The sequence below is a fragment of the Pan paniscus genome, chromosome Y (genome assembly GCF_029289425.2).
Source record: "Pan paniscus chromosome Y, NHGRI_mPanPan1-v2.0_pri, whole genome shotgun sequence".
Classification (NCBI taxonomy): Eukaryota; Metazoa; Chordata; class Mammalia; order Primates; family Hominidae; genus Pan; species Pan paniscus.
Genome location: NC_073273.2, coordinates 32,847,184 through 32,860,740, shown reverse-complemented (window position 1 = coordinate 32,860,740; position 13,557 = coordinate 32,847,184).

The window sequence follows — 13,557 nt, the reverse complement described above, 5'->3', positions numbered from 1 at the left end:
CGTAGAGTGGAGTGGAGTGAAAGAGAGTGGAATGGAATGTGATGAAATGGAATGCAATGGAATGGTGTAAAGAAATATGAGCTGAGATTGTGCCACTGCACTACAGCCTTTGTGACAGAGAGGGATCCAGTGGAAAGAAAGGAGTGGAACGGAATTGAGTTTAATGGAATGAAATGGAGTGGAGTGGAGTGGAGTGGAGTGGAATGTAATGGAGTGGAATGGAATGGACAGAAGGATAGTCGATTGGAGTAGAGTGCAACAGAGTGTAGAGGACTGAAAGGGAGTGGAGTGGAGGGGAGTGGAAGAGAGTGGAGCAGAGTGGAATGGAGTGGAGTGGAGTGGATTGGAAAGGAGAGTGGTGGAACGGAGTGGAGCGGAGTGTATTGGAATGCAGTGGGTTGGAATGGATAAGAGTGGAGTGGTGTGGAGTGGAATTGATTCGAGTGGAATGGAGTGAATTGGAAAGGTGTGCAGTGGAATGGAGAGGACTGGAGTGGAGTGGAATGGTGAAGAATGGAATTGGATGGAATTGAATGGAATGAATTTGAGTGGAGTGGGGTGGACAGAATTACAGTGGAATATAGCAGAATGGAATGGGATGGAGTGGAATGGATAGGCTTGGATTTCAGTGGAGTGGAGAGGTGTGGAATGGAGTGGAATGTAATCGGATGTAACAGAATGTAGTGGAGTGGAGTGGATTGGAGAGGAACGGAGTAGAATGGAATGGAATTCAATGGAATGGAGTGGAATGGAATGGAATGGAATGCAATGGAATGAAATTGAACAGAATGCAATGAAATGGAAAGTTGACATCTAATGTGAACTGAGAAAGTGCCACTGTACTCCAACCTGAGTGAAACCATCATATCCTGTCGAAATGAAGAATTGAATGCAATAAAGTGCAATGTAATGGAATATAATGAACTGTAATGGAATGCAACGGAATGGAATGGAATGGAATGGAATGGAATGGAATGGAATGGAGTGGAATGGAGTGAAGTGGATTGTAGTGGAATGGATCCGAATGGAATGGTATGGAGTGAAATGGGATAGCGTAGAGTGGAGTGGAGTGAAAGAGAGTGGAATGGAATGTGATGGAATGGAATGCAATGGAATGGTGTAAAGAAATATGAGCTGAGATTGTGCCACTGCACTACAGCCTTTGTGACAGAGGGAGATCCAGTGGAAAGAAAGGAAAGGAAGGGAATGGAGTTTAATGGAATGAAATGGAGTGGAGTGGAGTGGAATGTAATGGAGTGGAGTGGAGTGGACAGAAGGGTAGTGGATTGTAGTAGAGTGCAACAGAGTGTAGAGGACTGCAAGGGAGTGGAGTGGAGGGGAGTTGAAGGGAGTGGAGCAGAGTGGAATGGAGTGGAGTGGAGTGGATTGGAATGGAGTGGGGTGGAACGGAGTGGAGCGGAGTGGATTGGAATTCAGTGGGTTGGAATGGATTAGAGTGGAGTGGTGTGGAGTGGAATTGAGTCGAGTGGAATGGAGTGAAGTGGAAAGGAGTGGAGTGGAATGGAGAGGACTGGAGTGGAGTAGAATGGTGAAGAATGGAATTGGATGGAATTGAATGGAATGAAGTTGAGTGGAGTGGGGTGGACAGAAGCACAGGGGAATATAGCAGAAAGGAATGGGATGGAGTGGAATGGATAGGCTTGGAGTTCAGTGGAGTGGAGAGGTGTGGAATGGAGTGGAATGGAATCCGATGTAACAGAATGTAGTGGAGTGGAGTGGAATGGAGTGGAACGGAGTAGAATGGAATGGAGTGGAATGGAAAGGAATGCCATGGAATGCAATGGAATGCAATGGATTAGAATACAATGTAATGGAAAGTTGACATGTAAAGTGAGCTGAGATTGTGACACTGCACTCCATCCTGAGTGACACGGTGATATCCTGTTGAAAGAAACGAATGGAATGCAATGGAGTGAAATGAAATGGAATGGAGTGGTATGGAGTGGAGTGGAGTGCAGTGGAGTGGACTGGAAAGGAGTGGAGTTGAATGGAGTCGAATGGAATCTTATGGAGTGTAATGGAATGTAGTGGATTGGAGTAGAGAGGAGTGGAGTGGAGTGGAATGAAGTGAAATAGAATGGAATGGAATAGAAAGCAATACAAACATGAAAAGAAATGTGAGCTGAGATGGTTCCAGTGCACTCCAGCCTTTGTGACAGAGTGAGATCCTGTGGAAAGAAAGGAAAGGAATGGAGTGGAATGGAATGGAAGGAAGTGGAGTGGAGTGGAGTGGATTGGAGTGGAAGGGAGTGGAGTGGAGTGGAGTGGAGTGGAGTGGAATAGAGTGGAGTGCAATGGAGTGGAGTGGAGTGGATTGGAGTGGAGTGGATTGGAGTGGAATAGAATGGATTCGAATAGAGTGGATTGAAGTGGACTGGAATGGAGTGGAGTGGAGGTGGAATAGAACGGAGTGCAGTGGAAAGGATTAAAGTGGCATGCAGTGGAGTGGAATGCAGCGGAGTGCAGTGGAGTGAAATGGAGTGGCGTGGAATGGAGTGTAGTGGAAAGGAATATAGTGGAACGGAGTGGAGTGGAGGGGAGTGGAATGGAGAAGAATGGAATGGTATGAAGTGGATTGGAGTGGCGTGGAGTGGAGTGCAGTGGACTGGAGCATAATGGAATGGGACGGAGTGGAATGGATTGGAGTGGAGTGCAGTGGATTGGAGAGGATTACAATGGAGTGGAATGGAATTAGATGTAATGGAATGGAGTGGAGTGGAGTGGAGTGGAGTGGAACGGAGTGGAATCTAATGGATTGGGATGGAATGGAATGGAATGGGATGGAATGCCATGGAATTCCATGGGATGCAATTGAATAGAATGCCATGCAATGGAAAGTTGACACGTTATATGAGCTGAGATTGTGCCACTGCACTGCCAGCCTGGGTGACACAGTGATATTTTGTGGTAAGAAATGAATGGAATCGATAGAGGAAAATGGAAGTGAATTTAATGGCATGTAGTGGATTGGATAGTAGTGGATTGGAGTGGACTGGAATGAATTCGAATGGAATGGGATGGAGTGGAATGGAATGGAGTGGAGTGGAGTGAAATGGAGTGTAATGGAATGAGATGGAGTGGAATGCAATGGAATTGTCAAAATAAATACGAGCCGAGGTTGTGCAACTACACTGCAGGCTCTGTGTCAGAGTGAGATCTTGTGAAAAGAAATGAATGGAATGGAATTAATTGGAATTGAATGGAATGGAATGGAGTGGAGTGGAGTATAATGAAGTGGAGTGGAGTGGTGGGAAATGGAGGGGAGTGGAATGGAGAGGAGTGGAGTGGAGTGGAATTGAGTAGAGAGGATTAGAGTGGGGTGGAGTAGAATGGAGTGGTGTGGAGTGGATTTGAATGAATTGGAATGGAATGAAGTGGAGTGGAATGGTTTGGTGTGGAGTTCGGTAGATCGGATCCGAATGGAATGGGATGAAATGGAATGGAGTGTAGTGGAGTGGAGAGGATTGGAATGGAGTGAAATGGACTCAGATGCAATGGAAAGTAGCTGAGTGGAGTGGAGTGGAACGGAGTGGAATGGAATGGAATTGAATGAAATGAAAAGGAATGGAATGGAATGCATTTGAACAGAATGCAATGAAATGGAAGGTTGATATCTAATGTGAACTGAGAATGTGCCACTGTACTCCAACCTGATTGAAACCGTGATATCCTGTCGAAAGGAAGGAATGGAATGCAATAAAGTGCAATGTAATGGAATGGAACGGAATGGAATGGAATCGAATGGAACGGAGTGGAGTGGACTGTAGTGGAATGGATTCGAATGGAATAGGATGGAGTGAAATGTGATAGCGTAGAGTGGAGTGGAGGGAAAGAGAGTGGAATGGAATGGGATGGATTGGAATGCAAAGGAATGGTGTAAGGAAATATGAGCTGAGATTGTGCCCTGCACTACAGCCTTTGTGACAGAGAGAGATCCAGTTGAAAGAAAGGTATCGAAGGGAATGAAGTTTAATGGAATGAAATGGAGTGGAGTGGATTGGATTGAAATGTAATTGAGTGGAGTGGAGTGGAGTGGACAGAAGGGTAGTGGATTGGAGTAGAGTGCAACAGAGTGTATAGGACTGCAAGGGAGTGGAGTGGAGGGGAGTGGAAGGGAGTGGAGCAGAGTGGAATGGAGTGGAGTGGAGTGGATTGGAATGGAGAGGGGTGGAATGGAGTGGAGCGGAGTGGATTGGAATGCTGTGGGTTGGAATGGATTAGAGTGGAGTGGTTTGGAGTGGAATTGAGTCGAGTGGAATGGAGTGAAGTGGAAAGGAGTGGAGTGGAATGGAGAGGACTGGAGTGGAGTGGAATGGTGAAGATTGGAATTGGATGGAATCGAATGGAATGAAGTTGAGTGGAGTGGCGTGGACAGAAGTACAGTGGAATATAGCACAATGGAATGGGATGGAGTGGAATGCATAGGCTTGGAGTTCAGTGGAGTGGAGAGGTGTGGAATGGAGTGGAATGGAATCGGATGTAACAGAACGTAGTGGAGTGGAGTGGAATGGAGTGGAACGGAGTAGAATGGAATGGAATTGAATGGAATGGAATGGAAAGGAATGCCATGGAATGCAATGGAATGCAATGGATTAGAATACAATGTAATGGAAAGTTGACATGTAAAGTGAGCTGAGATTGTGACACTGCACTCCATCCTGAGTGACACGGTGATATCCTGTTGAAAGAAAGGAATGGAATGCAATGGAGTGAAATGAAATGGAATGGAGTGGTATGGAGTGGAGTGGAGTGCAGTGGAGTGGACTGGACAGGAGTGGAGTGGAATGGAGTCGAATGTAATCTTATCGAGTGTAATGGAATGTAGTGGATTGGAGTAGGGGGGAGTGGAGTGGAGTGGAATGAAGTGAATTAGAATGGAATGGAATAGAAAGCAATACAACCATGAAAAGGAATATGAGCTGAGATGGTTCCAGTGCACTCCAGCCTTTGTGACAGAGTGAGATCCTTTGGAAAGAAAGGAAAGGAATGGAGTGGAATGGAATGAAAGGAAGTGGAGTGGAGTGGAGTGGATGGGAGTGAAAGGGAGTGGAGTGGAGTGGAGTGGAATGGATTGGAGTGCAATGGAATGGAGTGGAGTGGTTTGGAGTGGATTGGATTGGAGTGGAATAGAATGGATTCGAATAGAGTTGATTGAAGTGGACTGGAATGGAGTGGAGTGGAGGTGGAATAGAACGGAGTGCAGTTGAAAGTAGTAAAGTGGAATGCATTGGAGTGGAATGCAGTGGAGTGCAGTGGAGGGAAATGGAGTGGCGTGGAATTTAGTGGAGTGGAAAGGAATGTAGTGGAACGGAGTGGAGTGGAGGGGATTGGAATGGAGCAGAATGGAATGGGATGAAGTGGATTGGAGTGGCGTGGAGTGGAGTGCAGTGGACTGGAGCGTAATGGAATGGGACGGAATGGAATGGATTTTGTGGAGTGCAGTGGATTGGAGAGGATTACAATGGAGTGGAATGGAATAAGATGTAATGGAATTTAGTGGAGTGGAGTGGAGTTGAGTGGAACGGAGTGGAATTTAATGGATTGGGATGGAATGGAATGGAATGGAATGGAACGGAATGGAATGGAATGGAATGCCATGGAATTCAATGGGATTCAATTGAATAGAATGCCATGCAATGGAAAGTTGACACGTTATGTGAGCTGAGATTGTGCCACTGCACTTCCAGCCTGGGTGACACAGTGATATTTTGTGGAAAGAAATGAATGAAATCGACAGAGAGTAATGGAAGTGAATTTAATGGAATGTAGTTGATTGGATAATAGTGGATTGGTGTGGATTGGAGTGGACTGGAATGAATTCGAATGGAATGGGATGGAATGTAATGGAATGGAGTGGAATGGAGTGAAATGGAGTGTAACGGAATGAGATGGAATGGAATGCAATGGAATGGTCAAAAGAAATACGAGCCGAGATTGTGCAACTACACTGCAGGCTCTGTGTCAAAGTGAGATCTTGTGAAAAGAATTGAATGGAATGGAATTAATTGCAATGGAATGGAATGGAGTGGAGTGGAGTAGAATGAAGTGGAGTGGAGTGGTGGAAAATGGAGGGGAGTGGAATGGAGAGGATTGGAGTGGAGTGGAATTGAGTGGAGTGGATTAGAGTGGAGTGCATTAGAATGGAGTGGTGTGGAGTGGATTGGAATGGATTGGAATGGAATGGGGTGGAGTGGAGTGCAGTGGAGTTGAGTTAAATGGCGTGGAGTGGAACGGAGTTGAGTGGAGTGAAATGGAATGGAACGGAATGGAATGGAACACAATGGAATGAAACATAACGGAATGGAACAGAATGGAATTTAAAGAAGTGGAATGCAATGTTGAAAAGAAATATTTACTGAGATTTTTCCACTATGCTGCAGCCTGCGTGACAGAGGGAGACCCTGTGAAAGGAGGGGAATGGAATAGAAGGGATTATAATGTAATGGAATGGAGTGGATGGGAGTGGAGTGAAATTGAGTGGAGTGGAGTGGAGTGCAGTGGAATGGAACGCAGTGGAATGGAATGATGAAATGAAATGTGAGCTGAGATTGTGTCACTGCTCACCAGCCAGTGTTACTGAGTGAGATCCTGTCAAAAGAAAGGAATGGAATGGAATGGAATGGAATGGAATGCAATGGACTGGGGTGGAGTGGAGTGGAAAGGAGGGGAATGGAATGGGATGGTATAGAATGAAGTGGAGTAGACTGTAATAGAGTGGAGTGGAGTCGAGTGGAATGGATTGGAATGGAATGGAGTGGATCGGAATGGAATTGAATGGAATGGATTGGTGAAATAAAATGTGAGCTGAGTTTCTGCCTTTGTGCTCCAGGCTGGGTGACAGAGTGAGATACTCTCGAAAGAAAGGAATGGAATGGAATGTAGTTGAATGCAATGGAATGAAATGGAGTGGATTGGAGTGGAGTGGAGTGATGTGGAGTAGGGTGGAAGGGAGCGGAATGGAATTTGGTGAAATGGAATGTAATGACGTGGAGTGGAGTGGGGTGGCTTGGATTTCAGGGGAATGGAGCACAATGCAATGGGATGGAGTAGAGTGGATTGGAGTGAAGTGCAGCGGACTGGAGAGTAGTGGAATAGAGGGTAATGGAATCGTATATAATGGAATGTAGTGGAGTGGAGTTGAGTGGACTGGAATGGAGTGGAATGGAAGGTAATGGAAGGCAATGCAATGGAAAGAATGCAATGCAATGGAAAGTTGACATGCAATGTGAGCTGAGATTGTGCCCCAGCATTACAGCCTGGGTTACACAGTGATATATTGTTGAAAGACAGCAATGAAATTCAATGGAGTGAAATGGAATGTAATAGAATGGAATGGAATGGAATGGAGTGGAGTAGAGCGAAATAGAGTGGAATGGAAAGGGATGGAATGGAATGCAATGGAATGGTGAAAAGAAGTGAAGCTGACTGTGCCACAGTTCTGCAGACCTTGTGACAGAAAGAGATGCTGTGGAAAGAAAAAAATGGAATGGAATTTAGTGGAATGGAATGGAGTGGAGTGAAGGTGCGTGGAGTGGAATGCAATGCAGTGGAATGTAATGGAGTGGAATGGAGTGAAGTGGAATGGATGGAGTGGAGTGCAGTGGAGTGGAAGGATTTGGAACGGAGTGAAGTGGAGTAGAGTGGAGTGGAATGGAATGTAGTGGAGTGAAATAGATTGGAGTGGAGTGGAATGCTGTGAAGTGGATTGGAGTGGAATGGAATGAAGTGCAGTGGAGTGGAGTGGGATGAAATGGAGTGGAATGGATGGGAGTGGAGTGGTGTGGAGTGGATTGAGTAGAATGGAGTGAAGTGAAATTGAATGGAAAAGAGTGGAGTGGAGTGGAGCGTAGTGGACTGGAGTGTATTGGAGTGGAATGGAGTGGAATGGAATGGAATGGTGCAAGGAAATGTGAGGTGAGATTCTTCCATTGTTCTCCAGTATGGGTGACAGAGTGAGATACTCCTGAAAGAAAGGAATGGAATGAAATGGAGTGGAATGGAATGGAATGCAATGAAATGGAGTGGACTGGATGGTAGTGGAGTGGAGTGAAGAGGATTGGAGTGGAATCGAGAGGAACGGAATAAGATGGAATGGAATTAATTGGAGTGGATTGGAGTGGAGTGGAGTGCAGTGGAATGGAGCCAAATGGAATGGCATGGAGTGGAATGGAGTGTAGTGAAGTGCAGTGGAGTGGAGAGGAGTGGAATGGAATGTAATGGAATTGGATGCAACGGAATGTAGCTGAGTGGAGTGGAGTGGATTGGAATGGAGTGGAATGGAATAGAATGGAATGGAATGGAATGGAATGCAATGGAATGCAATGGAATATAATTGAATAGAATGCAATAAAAAGGAAAGTTGACATGTAATGCGAGCTGAGATTGTGCCACTGCACTCCAACCTGAGTGACACAGTGATATCCTGTCAAAAGAAAGTAATGGAATGCAATGGAATGCAATGGAATGGAATAGAATGGAATGGAAAGGAGTGGAGATGAGTGGAGTGGCATGGAATGCAATGGAATGGAGTGGAGTGAAATGCAATGGAATGGAATTTAATGGAATGGAGTGGAGTGGAATGGATGGAGTGGATTGGAGTGGAGTTGAATGGAATAGAGGGGAGTGGAGTAGAGTGGAGTGGATTGGAATGGAGCGGCGTGAAACAGAGTGGAGTGGAGTGGATTGGGATAGAATGGAGTGGAATAGATTGGAGAGGAGTAGAGTGCAATGTTTAGAGTGGAGTGAAGTGAAATGGAATGGACAGGAGTGCAGTGGAATGGAGTGGACTGGAGTGGAGTGGAGTGTAATGTAATGTAATGGAATGGAATGTAATGGAATGGAATGGAATAGAAAAGAATGGAATGGAATGGTTAAAAGAAATGTGTGTTGAGATTGTGCCACTACGCTACAGCCTGTGTGACAGAAAGAGATCCTGTCGAAAGCTAGGAGTGGAATGGAAGGGATTGGAATGGAATGGGATGAAATGGAATGAAGTGGAGTGGAGAGGGGTGGAGTGGATTGCAGTAGAATGGAGTGGAAAGGAATGGGAGGCAGTGCAATGGAGTGGAATGGAGGGCTGTGGAGTGGAGAGGAGGGGAATGGGGAGGAATGGAATTGCATGTAATGTAATGTAGTGGAGTGGAGTGGAGTAGAACAGAGTGGAAGGGAATGGAATTGAATGAACAGGAATGGAATGGAATGTAATGGAATGCACTAGAATGGAACGCAATGAAATGCAATGGAATAGAATGCAATGCAATTGAAAGTTGACATGCAATGCGAGCTGAGATTGTGCCACTGCACTCCAGCCTCAGTGACACGGTGATATCCCGTCGAAAGAAAGGAATGCAATGTAATCGAGGGAAATAGAATGGAATGGAATGGAATGGAATGGAGTGGAGTGGATTGGAGTGGAGTCGAATGGAATGGGATGAAGTGGAATGGAATGGAGTGGAGTGGAGAGGAGTGGAGTGAAATAGAGTGGAATGGACTGGGAAGGAATTGAAAGAAATGGAATGGTGAAAATAAATGTTAGCTGAGATTGTACCACTGAACTCCAGAATTTTAGACAGAGTGAGATCCTGTGGAAAGAAAGGAAACGAATGGAATGGAATGGAATGGAAAGGAATGAAATGGAATGGAATGGAATGGAGTGTAATGGAATGGAATGGAATGGAATGGAATGGAATGGAATGGAATGGAATGGAATGGAATGGAGTGGAGTGGAGTAGAATGGAATGGAGTGGAGTGGAGTGGATTAGAGGGGACTATAGTGGAGTGGAGTGGAGTGGAATAGTGTGGAGTGGAATGGGATGGAGTGAAGTGGAGTGGAGTGTAGTTGAATGGAGTGGAGTGGAGTGGAGGGTAGTGGAGTGGAATGGATTAGAATGGAATGGAACGGAATGGTTTGGAGTGGAGTGGAATTGAGTAAAATTGATTCTAGTGGAGTGAAGTGCCATGGAATGGAATGGAAAGGAATGGTGAAATGAAATCTTAGCTGAGATTGTGCCACTGCACACCAGCCTGGGTGACAGAGTGAGATCCAAACAAAATAAAGGAATGGAATGGAATGGAGTGCAATCGAATGGAATGGAGGGGAGTGGAGTGGAAAGGAGTGGATTGTTGTGTGATGGAACGGAAAGAAATGGAGTGGACTGGAATGGAAGGGAGTGCAGTGGAATGGTATGGATTTGAGTCGAGTGGAATTGAATGGAGTGGAATGGAATTGATTGGAGTGGAATGGAATGGAATCGTGAAATGAAATGGGAACTGAGATTGGGCCACTGCACTCCAGGCAGGGTTTCAAAGTGAGATACTCTCGAGGGAAAGGAATGGAATGGAATGCAGTGGAATGGAATAGAATGGATTGGACAAGAGTGCAGTGGAGTGGAGAGAAGAGGAGTGGAGTGAAATGGAGAGGAATTGAATGAGATGAAATGGAATGGACCGAAGTAGAGTGGAGTGGGGTGTAGGGAAATGAGGTGGAATGGAGCATAATTGAATGGGATCGAGTGGAATGGAGTGGAGTGGTGAGTATTGGAGAGGAATGGAATGGAGTGGAATGCACTCGGATGTAAAATAATGTAGTGGAGTGGAGTGGAGTGGAAGAGAGTAGAATGGAAAGGAATGGAATGGAAGGGAATGAAATGGAATAGAATGCAATGAAATGGAAAGTTGACATGTAATCTGAGTTGAGATTGTGTAGTGGAGTGGAATGGAGAGGAGTGGAGAGAGGTGGAGTGGACTGGATGGGAGTGGGGTTGAATGGAATGCAGTGGAGTGGACTGGAGTGGAATGGAGTGGAGTGGAGTGTAAGAGAGTGGAGTGGAATGGAATGGAATGGTGTGGAGTGGAATGGAGTGGAATGGAATGGAGTGGAGTGGAGAGGAGTGTAGTGGAATGGAGTGGAATGGAGCAGCATGGAGTGGAGTGGTGTGGAGTAGATTGCAGTGGAGTGGAGTGGAGTATAAAGGAATTGAGTGGAATGGTATGGAAAGGAATGGAATGGAATGGAATGGAATAGAATGCAATGAAATGGAAAATTGACATGTAATCTCAGTTGAGATTGTGTCACTGCACTCCTGCAAGGGTGACACAGCGATATCCTGTCAAAAGAAAGGAATGGAATGCAATGGAGTGAAAACGAATGGAATGAAAAGAAATGGAGTGGAGAGGAGTGTATCGGAATGGAGTGGTGTAGGGTCGAATGGGGTGGAGAGGAGTGGAATGGAGTGTAGTGGAGTGGAATGGAGTGGAGTGGAGTGGAATGGAATGGAATGGAGTGGAGGGGAGTGGAATGGAGTGAAGAGGGGTGGAATGGAGTGGAGTGGAATGGAATGGAATAGAATGGAGGGGAGTGGAATGGAGTGGAGAGGAGTGAAATGGAGTGGAGTGGAGTGTAATGGAATGGACTGGATTGGAGTGGAGTGGAGTGTAATGGAATGGAGTCGAATGGAGTGTAATGGAATGGAGTGGAGTGGACTGGAATGGAATGGTATGGATTAGAAAGGAGTGGAGTGGAGTGGAATGCAGTGCAGTTGAGAGGACTGCAGTGGAGTAGAATGGAATGGAGTGGAGAGAAGTGGAAAGGAGAGGAATAAAATGGAATGGTGGAGAGTGGAGTGGAATGGAGTGGAGTGGACTGCAGTAGAATGGCATGGAATGGAGAGGAGTGGAATGGAGTGGAGTGGAGTGAAATGGAGTTGAGAGGAATGGAGTGGAATGATGTGGAGTTGAATGGAGTGGAATGGAATGGAGTGGAGTTGAGTTCAGTGGTGTGGAGTGGATTGGAGTGGAGTGGAGTGGATTGAAGTGCAGTGGAGTGGAACTGAATGGAGTGGAATGGAATGGAATGGTATGCAATGGAATGTAATGAAATAAAATGGAATGCAATGCAATGCAATGGAAAGAAGATATGTAATGTCAGCTGAGATTGTACCCCTGCAATTCAGCCTGGGTGACACAGTGATATCCTGTCGAAAGAAAGTAACGGAATGCAATGGAATGGAATGGAATAGAGTGGAGTGGAGTAGAGTGGAGTGGAGTGGAGTAGAGTGCAGTGAATTGGAGTGGAATGGAGTCAAATGGAATGGGATGGAGTGGAATGGAATGGAGTGGAGTGGAGTGGAATAAAGTCAAATAGAGAAGAATGGAATGCAATGGAATGGAATGCAATGGAATGGTGAAAAGAAATGACAGCTGAAATTGTGCCGCTGCACTTCAGCATTTGTGACAGAGAGAGATAATCTGGAAAGAAAGGAATTGAATGGAATGGATTGGAATGGAATGGAGTGGAGTGGAGTGGTGTGGAGTGCAGTGGAGTGGAATGGAATGGAATGGAATGGATTGGAGAGGAGTGGAATGGGGTGGAACAGAATGGAATGGAATGGAATGGAGTGCAGTGGAGTGGAGAGGAGTGCATGGAGTGGAATGGAAATGGAGTTGACTGGAGTGGAGTGGACTGCAGCGGAGCAGAGTGGAGAGAAATGGAATGGAATGGAGTGGTGTGGAGTGAAATGGAATAGAATGGAGAGGGGTGGAGTAGAATGGAGAGTGGTGGAGTGGAATGGAGGGGAATGGAAAGGAGTGGAGTGAACTGGAGAGGAATGGAATGGAATGGAGTGGAGTGAAACGACATGGAGTGAAGTTGAATGGAAAAGAGTGGATAGGAGTGGACAGGAGTGGGGAGGAATGGAATGGAGTGGAGTGGATTGGAATGGAAAGGAGTTGTGTGGAGTCGAAAGGAGTGGCGTGGAGGGGAGGGGAATGGAATGGAATCAAAAGGAATGGAATAAAATTCAATGCAAAGAAAAGCATTGCTAAGCAAAGGAAAGCAATGAAATGCAAAGGAATAGAATGCAATGCAATGGAAAATTGACATGCAATGTGAGATGAGATTGTACCACTGCACTCCCGTCTGGGTGACACAGTGAGAGCATGTTGAAAAAAAGTAATGGAACGTAATGGAGTGAAATGTAATGGAAGGTATTGGAGTGAAATGTAATGTAATGGAATGTAATGGAATGGAATGGAATGGAGTGGAGTGGAGTGGAGTAGAGAGGAGTGGAGTGGAGATGAATGGATTCAACTGGAATGGGATGGAGCAGAATGGAATGCAGTGAAGTGAAGTGCAGTGGAGTGGAGTGTAGAGTGGAATGAAGTGGAGTGGAGTAGAATGGAGTCTTGTGGAGTGGAGTGGAATGGAATGGAATGGAGTGGAATGGAAGGGAAAGGAGTGGATTGGAGTGGAATGTCGTTGAGACTAGTGGATTGGAGTGGAGTGGAGTGGAATGGAGTGTAGTGTAGTGGAATGGAGTGGAATGGAATGGAGTGGAGTGAAATGGAAGGGAATGGAGTGGAGTGGAGTGCAATGGAATATAAAGGAGTGGAGTGGGGTGGAGTGGGATGGAGACTAGTGGAGTGGAGTGGTGTGGAATTGAATGAAGTGGAGTGGAGTGGAATGGAGTGGAATGGAATTTAATGTAGTGGAATGGAGCGGAATGGAGTGAAATGGAGTGGAGTGGAGTGGAATGGAAT